Genomic DNA, 12,671 nt, shown 5'->3' with positions numbered 1-12,671 from the left:
CAGTCAGTCTTCCCTCATACCGCGATTTAGGGAGACCTATCTTCTTAAGGCCAGGAATGAAGCCAACACAAAACCCGATGACATCCTCTGTTTGACGGTCCATGGAGATGCTTCCTTATGGCCTAGCGCGGTTACGGACATATTTCTTTAGGACTCCCTGAACCTCTCAAAGGGGTACATATTGTGTAGAAATACGGGGCCCAGAATGACAATCTCGTCAACTAGATGAACTAGGACGTGCATCATGATATTGAAGAAGGATGGTGGGAACACCAGCTCAAAACTAACAAGACATTGCACCATATCACTCCTTAGCCTTGGTATGATTTCTGGATCGATCACCTTCTGAGAGATTGCATTGAGGAATGCACATAGCTTCACAATGGCTAATCGGACGTTTTCCGGTAGAAGCCCCCTCAATGCAACCGGAAGCAGTTACGTCATAATCACGTGGCAGTCATGAGACTTTAGGTTCTAAAACTTTTTCTCTACCATATTTATTGTTCCTTTTATATTCGACGAGAAGCCAGTCGGGACCTTCATACTAAGCAGGCATTCAAACAAGATTTCCTTCTCTTCTTTGGTAAGAGCATAGCTGGCAGGACCTTCATACTGCTTTGGAGGCATGCCGTCTTTTTCGTGCAAACGTTGCAGGTCCTCCCGTGCCTCAGCTGTATCTTTTGTCTTCCCATACACGCCCAAGAAGCCTAGCAGGTTCACGCAAAGGTTCTTCGTCACGTGCATCACGTCGATCGAAGAGCGGACCTCTAGGTCTTTCCAGTAGGGTAGGTTCCAAAATATAGATTTCTTCTTCCACATGGGTGCGTGTCCCCCAGCGTCACTCGGAACAGCTAGTCCGCCGGGACCCTTTCCAAAGATTACGTGTAAATCATTGACCATAGCAAGTACGTGATCACCGGTACGCATGGCGGGCTTCTTCCGGTGATCTGCCTCACCTTTGAAATGCTTGCCTTTCTTTCGACATTGATGGTTGGTCGGAAGAAATCGATGATGGCCCAGGTACACATTCTTCCTGCAGCTTGCCAGGTATATACTATCGGTGTCAAGTAAACAGTGCGTGCATGCGTGGTATCCCTTGTTTGTCTGTCCTAAAAGGTTACTGAGAGCGGGCCAATCGTTGATGGTCACGAACAGCAACGCCTTTAGGTTAAATTCCTCCTGTTTGTGCTCATCCCACGTACGTACACCGTTTCCATTCCACAGCTGTAAAAGTTCTTCAACTAATGGCCTTAGGTACACATCAATGTCGTTGCCGGGTTGCTTAGGGCCTTGGATGAGAACTGGCATCATAATGAACTTCCGCTTCATGCACATCCAAGGAGGAAGGTTATACATACATAGAGTCATGGGCCAGGTGCTGTGATTGCTGCTCTGCTCCCTGAAAGGATTAATGCCATCCGCGCTTAAAGCAAACCATACGTTCCTTGGCTCACTTGCAAACTCATCCTAGTACTTTCTCTCGATTTTTCTCCACTGCGACCCGTCAGCGGGTGCTCTCAACTTCCCGTCTTTCTTACGGTCCTCACTGTACCATCGCATCAACTTGGCATGCTTTTCGTTTCTGAACAAACGTTTCAACCGTGGTATTATAGGAGCATACAACATCACCTTCGCAGGAACCCTCTTCCTGGGGGGCTCCCCGTCAACATCACCAGGGTCATCTTGTCTGATCTTATACCGTAATGCACCACATACCGGGCATGCGTTCAGATCCTTGTACGCACCGCGGTAGATGATGCAGTCATTAGGGCATGCATGTATCTTCTGCACCTCCAATCCTAGAGGGCATACGACCTTCTTTGTTGCGTATGTACTGTCGGGCAATTCGTTATCCTTTGGAAGCTTCTTCTTCAATATTTTCAGTAGCTTCTCAAATCCTTTGTCAGGCACAGCATTCTCTGCCTTCCACTGCAGGAATTCTAGTACGGTACCGAGCTTTGTGTTGCCATCTTCGCAATTGGGGTACAACCATTTTTTGTGGTCCTCTAGCATGCGATCGAACTTCAGCTTCTCCTTTTGACTTTCGCATTGCATCCTTGCATCGACAATGACCCGGTGGAGATCATCATCATCGGGCACATCGTCTGGTTCCTCTTGATCTTCAGCAGCTTCGCCCATTGCAGCATCATCATGCACATCGTCTGGTTCCTCTTGATCTTCAGGAGCATCACCGTATTCAGGGGGCACATAGTTGTCATCGTACTCTTCTTCTTCGTCGTCTTCCATCGTAACCCCTATTTCTCCGTGCCTCGTCCAAACATTATAGTGTGGCATGAAACCCTTGTAAAGCAGGTGGGTGTGGAGGATTTTCTGGTCAGAGTAAGACTTCGTATTCCCACATATAGGGCATGGACAACACATAAAACCATTCTGCTTGTTTGCCTCAGCCACTTCGAGAAAATCATGCACGCCTTAATGTACTCGGAGGTGTGTCTTGAACCGTACATCCATTGCCGGTTCATCTGCATGCATTATATATAATTAAGTGTGTCAAAAATCATTACAGAACATCATGATAGATAATTAAGTGACCAAATCAATAGAAGTTCATCATCACATTAAAACCAAAGTGCATACATAGTTCTCATCTAACAACATAAAGCTCTGCAGAGCATCTAAATTAATTGAACCATACACTGAAACTATGTAAAACATTTCAATGCGAAAACAAATGCGATCATAATCGCAACCAATGTAACAGCTGATCCAACGGCATAATGATACCAAGCCTCGGTATGAATGGCATATTTTCTAATCTTTCTAATCTTCAAGCGCATTGCATCCATCTTGATCTTGTGATCATCGACGACATCCGCAACATGCAACTCCAATATCATCTTCTCCTCCTCAATTTTTCTAATGTTTTCCTTCAACAAATTGTTTTCTTCTTAAACTAAATTTAACCTCTCGACAATAGGGTCGGTTGGAATTTCCAGTTCAACAACCTCCTAGATAAATAAAATCTATGTCACGTTGGTCGGCATAATTGTCATAAACAATAAATGAACCAATAGTTATGAAAAGATAATATATACCACATCCGAATCATAGACAGGACGAGGGCCGACGGGGGCGGATACCAAAACCATCGCACTATATAAGATGCAATAATAAAAGTAAGAAAATAATACATGTATCTATCTAAACATACAAGTAAGAATATTTTTCCTTTCAGAAAGAAGATAAGAACAAGAGGCTCACTACGGTGGTGCCGGCGATGAGATCGGCGCGGGTGATCGACGACGGAGAAGACGGGGATGGGGCGTGACGGACCGCTAAACCTAGACAAATATTGAGGAAAATGGAGCTTGGCGGTCGAGCTTGGAGAGGAGAAACCTTAAGTAGTGTGGCTCGGGCATTCCATCGAACACCTTGTGTGCATAGGAGGTGAGCTAGAGCACCACCAAGCCCTCTCCCCCTCGGCCAGAAAAAACAGAGCAGTGTGCTCTGCTCTTGCACGAGGGGGTATATATAGGCACCACCATTGGTCCCGGTTGGTCGCATGAACCGGGACTAAAGGGTTGCCTTTGGTCCCGGTTCATGCCACCAACCGGGACCAATGGTTGTGGGCCAGGAGTGAGGCCCATTGGTCCCAGTTCGTCCCACCAACCGGGACCAAAAGGTCCAGACGAACCGAGACCAATGGCCCACGTGGCCCGGCCGGCCCCCGGGGCTCACGAACCGGGTCCAATGCCCCCATTGGTCCCGGTTCTGGATTGAACCGGGACTAATGGGCTGGACCGGCCTAGACCATTGGCCCCTTTCTACTAGTGAAGGTTCTTGGGAGACTACATTATTTTCTGGGTCTTGAGGTTATTCATTCTGACAGTGCCTTGACTCTAACTCATCAGAAGTACTCTCATGATCTATTATGCTATGTAGGTATGTTGTAGTGCAAGACTGCTACGACTCCTATGTCTGCCATAGACAAACTGTCAACCCTTGATGGAGACTTGCTCTCCTATGATGATGCCTCTGAGCACCGCATCATTGTTGGTTGTCTGCAGTACTTGCTCGTTACTCGACCAAACATATCATTTGCAGCTAATCGTGTGTGTCAGTACCACTATGCACTGCGTGATCCTCATTGGTCGGCTGTTAAGCGCATTCTGCGCTATGTTCGTCACACTGGTTCATATGGTCTCCATCTGCAACTTGCGCCCTCTCGTGCGATCTCAGCCTTTTTTGATGCTGATTGGGCTGGTAGTCCTGATGATCGGCGCTCCACGGGGGGACATGCTGTGTTCTTTGGTCCTAACTTGATCACCTGGCAAGCTCGCAAGCAAGCTACAGTGTCTCAGAGTAGTACTGAAGCTGAGTACAAAGCAGTTGCCAATGCCACAGCTGAGATCATATGGGTGCAGTCATTGCTTAGAGAGATGAAGGTCTGTCAAGCTCAGCCACCTGTTCTTTGGTGTGATAACATCGGTGCTACATATCTTTTATCAAATCCAGTATTTCATGCCCGAACAAAACACATCGATGTTGACTATCATTTTGTGAGGGAACGTGTTGCACAGAAACTATTTCAAATCAAGTTTGTTTCTTCTAAGGATCTGTTTGCTGATATTTTCACTAAACCCTTGCCCTTACCTTCTTTTGAAGGATGCCGACACAATCTTAACCTCCTGAGTGTTTCAGGACACATTTAAGATTGAGGGAGGGTGTTAGACTAAGTGTTTAGTAGATATACATGTTGTAACATAAACCCGTACCTGTACGTTCCCTCATATAAATACATGCCATCCATACCTGTCCAGGGTATCGAGCATTGTTTCAAACCCTAGTTTTGTCTAACATGGGTAGACAACCCAACCCGTTTCTTTTGAGGGGGTCATATGGGTTGTGCATCCTGTATAGCCCCTACCCGTAGAGGACTCTAGGCTGATTGCCCGGTCTGCTAGTCCTCTTGGTTGCTCGTTGCCATGGACTGGGGCGGTTTCTTTCATGCAAACTACATATGGGCTTATGTCGGGTTCTAACTGTGGCACAGCGTGAGTACAAGGATTTGCAGTCGAGAGGATGCCACATCAGAATATTGGTAGATCTAGAACATAAGTGAAAGGGCACATGATATACCTAGGCTTAACCATCCAAGAGGGTGAAAATGCTACTCCGTACCTTGCTTGTGTTTATATATGGAGAATAACAAGGATCACAATATGAGGGTACTCGCTGATTCAGGTAAATTCGGCGAGTTCTGGAGGTGTTTTTGATGGATAGCGTCAAAAATCTTTAACGTGGTGTAGCCTGATCTAATAGAAAGGAGCAGATCCCCTTCGGCGGATCCATGGTGCGCCTTATGTTGCTTCGGTTATGAAAAACTCCTTTCTAGTGGCTGAAAGAGCGCAGGGGTAGGAGCTTGATCAGGTGTTAGTTTACAACATGTATCACCCTTTTCAACATGTTGTAGAGTGTTTTCCTTGGATGAAAAATTTCCTCCGTTGTTTGTGACACTTCTCCTTGGGTTGTCCAACAGCTTTCTGGAGTACACTGTAATGGCGATGAGTACTAAGCTGCAGATAAATTGACTCATCCTCGATGAATACTACCACAGTAGCCTTTCACATGTAGATCTCTGTGCTCGTGCGTGCTGCCCAGCCCTGCGTGGTGCCTACATTGGCTTCAAGGGCATGATCACGCCACACGTAGGGCTTGATTATAACCTGGGGCATGGTCGTACTCGAAGGGGGTGGTTGATGACTGTTCCACTTCATGGCTTCAAGCGGTGCTTCATTGTCCAACCCAATATTTGCTTGTACTCTTTTGGGGTTTTGTTGCTGTTCCTGGGCACCTTTGTATCTTTCCGTTATTGTTTTGTTTGCATTATTTTATTTTTGTTGTGTGTGTGGTATTGTGTTGCACCGGTTGTTGTAAGGGCTTCATTAATTTCAAGCCGGGCGATGGCATCCTTTATGAAACAGCGTGAAAGTCGAGTCTCTTTGCTCCGATTTAAAGCCCTCATTGGAATGTATCTTTATTGAGCAGCACTCATGGCATCTTATTTTAGCCTTTTTTTTGCTGTTACGAATCAGCTTTTGAGCCGTCTTTCTGCCTTTTTATTTTGCTTTCTGACTTTTGACTAAAAAGAATTAAATAATAAGCAGCGATGGTGTGCCGCTGCTTTTGACACTATCAAACGAAGTAGCTACAGCTAGGCTAGCTGCTTCCACAGCATGTTGGCCACTGGCATGTATAATAGGCAGGGCGAGGGTGTGCATCACAAGTAATCATCCCTGGTCCATACCACATAGAGAGGAAAGGGCACCATCATGGCCACGCCCAGCTTGCAATACCATTCCCAGCGCCGGTGGCAGTTGCTGCCGCCGGTAATCCTAGTACTCATCCTTTCCGCCGCGGCTGAAGAGCAGCGACCTGGTTGCCGCCGCACGTGCGGCGACATGATCATCCCCTTCCCATTCGGCATCGGCCCCGGCTGCTCTCGCCATGGCTTTGAGGTCTTGTGCAACCACTCCCGCACATTCCTTGTTGGCAACACAACAGAGCCGCTGGAGCTTGAGAGCATATCAGTTGCCACGGGCAAGGCACGAGCATACGCCCCTGTCTCGTACCGATGCAGGTCAAATAACACCAGGACCGTGGTCATAGTCTCTTATATTTGCTTCTTCCAGAAGCCCTTCACCGTGTCCTTGACAGGTAATATTCTTGTGGGTGTCGGCTATAGAGCCGAGCCTCAACTGACATACGGTCGTACGGGGGAGGAAATCTCTTGCCTTGCATATGATAGGCACATCCAGACGGCGAGGAACGGGTCGTGCACGGGGCAGGGCTGCTGCGAGGCCACCCTCCCACTCAACACCCACTTCAATAACTTCGGCTTGCAGCTCAAGCACGAGATACCCAACAGCTCAAGCACGAGCCAAACCAACTCGTAGTGCTCCTACGGCATGCTCGTGGAGAGGTCATGGTACAACTTCTCTACGCTTGACATGTACGGCAACATGACGCTTCTCAAAAGGTTCCCCCGGGGCGTTCCCCTCGTGCTAGATTTCGACGCCGGGAACACTTCATGTCCATCGGAATGGACTCCACCGCCTCCCGACTATGCCTGCGTCAGCGGCAACAGCTCTTGCGCCAATACAACAAATTCGCGTACCGCTGGCTATATCTGCAAGTGCTGGGACAACTACGATGGCAACCCTTACGTCCCGAACGGATGCCAAGGTACGTACATACATACATACATACATACACACGTGCTTATTATAAATTGTCCCTACCAATTCTTCTAACTCCCCCTAGTGTTGATTCTTCAGACATTGATGAATGCAAGCATCCTGAAGTGTATCCCTGCTCAAGTGGTGGGATCTGCAAAAACAGGCTGGGGGGCTATGATTGTCCATGCAAATTTGGAATGAAAGGCCATGGCAAAACAGGAACATGCAAATCTGTATTCACCCCAGCGGCAAAGGCGACCATGGGTAAGCTACTAATGCACTGCACTCTTAGGCATTGTTTGGATAGCGATAATTAGCCATGAGTTTTCGTAAAATCAGTTTGACTAGTTTTTTTGTGAATATTCAGTGTCAGTTTACGAGCAATCATGTTTGGAGTTAGAAAAGTTAAAGCTCGCTTCTCTAGTTTCTTGTTTGGATTTTGATCTCTCTCATGAGATGAGGAGGGAGTAGGCTGAGAGAAAAGAGTAGGACGTCCGTGAGTCAGTTAGGATCCAGTATTTGCCAAACGCGTTTACCAAAAAACCACTAATTCTCGTTTTTCCATAACCATGAAATTCTGGGATTATGAGAACCATGTTTTCTATATCCATGGATTTGTTGGAACAGCCAAACAAGATTTTATTCGGTTAGACAATTTTTCTAATTTGTAGGGATCGCGTTTTGTATATAATATCTATCCAAACAACCACTTAGTTTTTTTCTTCTTGTTTTTCTCTTTGGAAAGGCTTTTGGAGTACCAAGAAAATGAGTACACATAACACTGTGGGTCTAGGCACCAGGCAGACGGTTGGTCTGCAATCTGCAGTCCAAATTAAATATTTGCCTTCAATCATATTAATCTTCAAGGAGGAACCTGCTTCCATAAATATGACAATATAAATCATCAAAAAGAAACACCTGTGCAACGCCAAAAAAAACTAGATTCCTTTGTCAAAAAGCAAGGAAATGTGTTTTCCATGCAAAAAAACATAAATACACGTGTCCCACATGAAAAAAAGCTTTCCACGAAAGAAAACAAAAATAAGAAAATAACATATAAAAATCAAAAGGAGCAGCGCAAGACTTTCTGAAAGTAAGAGGCTCACAGTGGCAGCTGGCCGCGCATCAATCGAGTAGCTAGATCTAGATCTAGTAGATAGTACAGTAAAGGAGGGTGATTACTGTTCTCGTCTCCCTCGGTTTTCACACAGTTTCTTATCGTATTATTTTCTATGATATGCATTAATATTTTTTGAGTTAAATCTCTGATCAAAATTTTACACAAAATATGAAGGGACCAATAAATCAGGACGGAGGTACTAGATGTTTACTTTTGAAATATGTCAAAATAATATACTTCTATCTTCTCAATGCATTTTAAAGTAGAAAAAACTTATACTCTCCACACATGTTCTCCTCACTTTCTACAGGCACTTAGCTAATTGAAGGTTGGATAATTAAAAAGGAGAGATGGTGACTTGCACCATCTCAGTGCATTTTTTTACTACACTTCATAATTAGTTTTTAATTTTCTATTTGTCCATCTATTGGAGGACGAAGGGAGTAGGTTAGGTGCTAAGTGCATTAAATGGCTTAGCAACTAAAGTCCCTAAGGCCCTTCCCAATGCTCCACCGTGGACAGGTGCTAAGCATGCCACATAAGCAAAAAAAGTGACATGGTACAACATTTAAGGAGGGGAGAGAGTACTTTGGTGACCCCAGGAAGAACCAATGCCAAGCGCGATAACCTAGGCAAACCACTTAAATGAAACAATTTGGCCAATGCATGAAAGACTTTAGGTGCTAACTCATTAAATAAAGTGTGCTTAGCAACAACAAATTAAGCACCTATGCATTGGGGACTTGAGTTGCTAAGGTATTTAATGCACTTAGCACCTCATCGAAGAACCTTTGCATTGGGAGAGGTCTAATGTATAGTTCTTTAGCTTCTTGTTGTTAAGTTTCTACATTTAATTGTTTAGCAACTAAAGTCCCCATTCATTGGTTAAACTTCTTGCATTTAAGGTTTTGTCTGCTCTGCATGCTTAGTGTTGGTTCTTCTTGGGGTCACCAGAGTGAATTATCTTCTCATTTATTACTTTGTCACGTCAATTTTTTGCCTATGTGGGATGCTTAGTATCTGCACATCATGGAGCACTGGGAAGGGCCTAAATATACTATTGGTACTAGTGAAGGAAAAAAGAGCAGGAGCAACGGAAATCCAACTCAGTGCCCAGGCTCATCTGCTCCCGCTCAGAAAAAAAATCAAAATAAATACTAGAAAAATTAAAAAAAAATCTATTTTTTTGGGTGGTAGATAATTTGATGCATGAGGTCCTCTCTAAATTTCAACTCATTTGGACATTTTGGCAGCTCTCGGCAAAAAAGACAAATCAGGTCGGAATAGTGCGTGAACAATAAACATTTTTATAGACTCCGATTTTGTCTTTTTTACCGAGAGCTTATAAGATGTCTAAATGAGTTGAATTTTGGTGCTAACCTCAAACATCGAATTATCTACCACCTAAAAAAACTGAAAATTTTTGAATTTTTTTAGCATTTGTTTTGATTTTTTTTCTGAGAGGGGGTGCAGATGAGCCTGGGAGCAGAAACTCTGCGTCCCAGGAGCAACCACTATTTACAACATAGTGGCCATGAATTATTGACTTTTCCGTACTTGCTGGTTTAATTCTAACAGTTACTATGTTGTTTTATAAAGTTTGCCAGCCATTTTAAAAACTAGTTGCTATGGTGTTGTAATGCACTTGTGAGATCAATTCTACCCAGCTAGTTTCCATGCTGTTTCATAAAACTTGTCACTCATTTTTTCATTGAAAAAATGACTTGCCGCGTGGTACTTGTCTATTTGATTGTAGCCAGCTGCCATGTTATCTCGTAACACTTGTCAATTATTGTAAAATCTAGTTGTCATGATGTTTTGTTATTCTTGTCAGTTTAATTCTATCCAGTTTCCATATTTTTTTTATAAAGCATGTCCTTTTTATAAAAACTAGTGATCAAGTTTTTTAAATTACTCAGTTGGCAAATTATATGTTTTATTTTTTTGACTATGTTATATGTATTTAGTTGTCAGATAAAAGGATCAGTTCTCAAAAAATTAGGGACGAAAAAAGTAGTTGTAGTTGCCATATCAAATCTTAAGGGGGATAACACATTTAAAATAATAGTTGTAGTTGCCATCGGTCAGTAACAAATTTCTTTCTTGTAGGTGCAGTTAGATCAAGGTTGTCCATTACGCCACTGTGACCATCCATACTAATCTCTCCCGACATACCCTATCCAATTCAATGCCCCAATTACTCTCTAGTCTTCCAAAGCTAGCGGCAGTATCCTTAGGTCCGCATCCTCCATAAAAGAATCAAACATGCCCTTAGCAGCTGCTTCACCTGACCCATGGCCTCTGCCATGATTTGCTCTACCACCATGACTGCCTAGGTTGTACCTTGCCTTCTAGTTGGTACAGACACATGTAGGTGGGTCAACATATAAGTAGTCACCATATTTCATATCCGTCTTTTCAAACACACCAATACAACACTCTTTATGATCATGTTCGATGATGCTACAACCATTACTGAACAAGACATGGTTTTTGTACCTGATCACGTAAACATGACAGACTTTAGCTTTCACAATACTCAAATTTTTCCAAGGGCTTCCGGAAATCGTGCTTAACTCACACCTGGATGTGAGCGCCCTGGTGTTTCGAGTGGTCCTCACCTCTAGCACTCCACCGACATTCTTTAGTAGATTTTCAATCAAACCCTTCCTGTAGTAGCCATATGGTAGTTTGTGGATTTTTAACCAGGTGGGAATATGAACAATCTCTATCGCTTCCGCTTTTATGAATTCATCATACGGGCGCAGTAGCACAGCCCAATGGTGGAAGAGCCAGGGCCCTTGCACCATGATTCATTCCCAGTTACTCAGACAGAGGACTTCTACCACGAAGTGGTTGGCACCGATCAGCAAGAAACGCGTGGTCTGAGCGAGGTTCGGCGCTGCCCTCATGTTTTAAAAAAGTGCCCCTTGAATGAAGTTCTTAAGTAAGAACCCTAGCCACCAGCAGACCCCCTCCTAGAGATTTGATCATCCTATTCAAAGATTACACCATCAAATTCCTCATCATATAGCTCCAACTAGTCAAAACAATTTACTAGATCACCATGAGAAACCCCCCACAATCCAATATTGGTGGAGGACCGCACGTCTGATGTGGTTGACATTGGGACCGGATGACTGGGGGCGCAACCTTGGATTAGAAGGATAGCAGCCAAAATGGGGTGATCAAAGCGATCAGATGTGAAGCAGTGATGAGATCACCAGACAGACTAGAGTCTACGGTGGGGGCTCACTGAGAGAAAACAAACCTTAGCCACGCGGAACGTTAGCTAGTGCTAACATGCATATGATATAGGAAATGTGTTTACATATCTTTGTGGATACGGGCTGCATGTAAAGTTGTTTAAGAGGATTTCAGTCACTCAGTTCTACCGCTTAATTTCTATTAATGTCGTGAATGTGATTTTTTTTTCTGCTACTCCTTTTCTGGTAGATATGTAATTGCGATTTTTTTGTATAAACTAAGTTTGTGTCTTGTCCATCTAGGTGCAATAGGTGGTACTCTTATCATGGCGGTTCTATTTCTTGTTATTCTTCACAAAGAAAAAAAGAAGACAAAAGATTTTTTCACAAAGAATGGTGGCCCTATATTAGAGAAGGCAAATGTCATTAAACTTTTCAAAAAGGGGAGCTCAAGCCAATTTTAAAGAATAACAACTTAATTGGAAAAGGTGGCTTTGGTGAAGTTTACAAGGGCCTTCTAGACAATAAATTAGTTGCAATCAAGAAGCCAATTAATGGTACTGTGCTAGAGAATGAACAATTTACTAATGAAGTCATCATCCAATCTCAAGTCATCCACAAGAATATTGTTAGGCTCATTGGTTGTTGCCTCGAAGTTGACGCCCCCATGCTGGTCTATGAGTTTATATCCCAGGGTAGCCTCCACGACATTCTTCACAACAACAACAACAATACCAATGAGGCTCTAAACTTGGATGCACGTTTAAGTATCATTGCACAGTCAGCGGATGGTCTAGCTTATATGCAATCAAAAGCAAATATTAGAATTCTTCATGGTGATGTCAAACCAGCAAATATACTCTTGGATGATGACTTTGTACCCAAGATTTCAGACTTCGGCATATCCAATATATCTTCCCTTATAGTACTTTATTTTTAGAAAAGGAGGACGACCCCCGGCCTCTGCATCTGGGCGATGCATACGGCCATTTTATTAATTATTGACACAAGACCGTACAGAGTCATACAACAATAAGTCTAAAGCCACCAAAACAAGCAACAACTGTCGCTATCCCTATCCAGTTGATGTAGGGGCGCTGAAAGTCTGGGCCTAATACCAAACAGACCACGCAGCCAAACCTAAAC

General features: G+C 43.9%; 1 pseudogene; it reads left to right on the top strand.

Moving 5' to 3' along the window:
• Positions 1–6,263: 6,263 nt before the first annotated feature.
• LOC119320802 lies at positions 6,264–12,465 on the top strand (annotated as a pseudogene).
• Positions 12,466–12,671: the final 206 nt, after the last annotated feature.

This window comes from Triticum dicoccoides, chromosome 6B (genome assembly GCF_002162155.2).
Source record: "Triticum dicoccoides isolate Atlit2015 ecotype Zavitan chromosome 6B, WEW_v2.0, whole genome shotgun sequence".
Classification (NCBI taxonomy): Eukaryota; Viridiplantae; Streptophyta; class Magnoliopsida; order Poales; family Poaceae; genus Triticum; species Triticum dicoccoides.
This window is presented reverse-complemented; position numbering and strand designations above follow the sequence as displayed.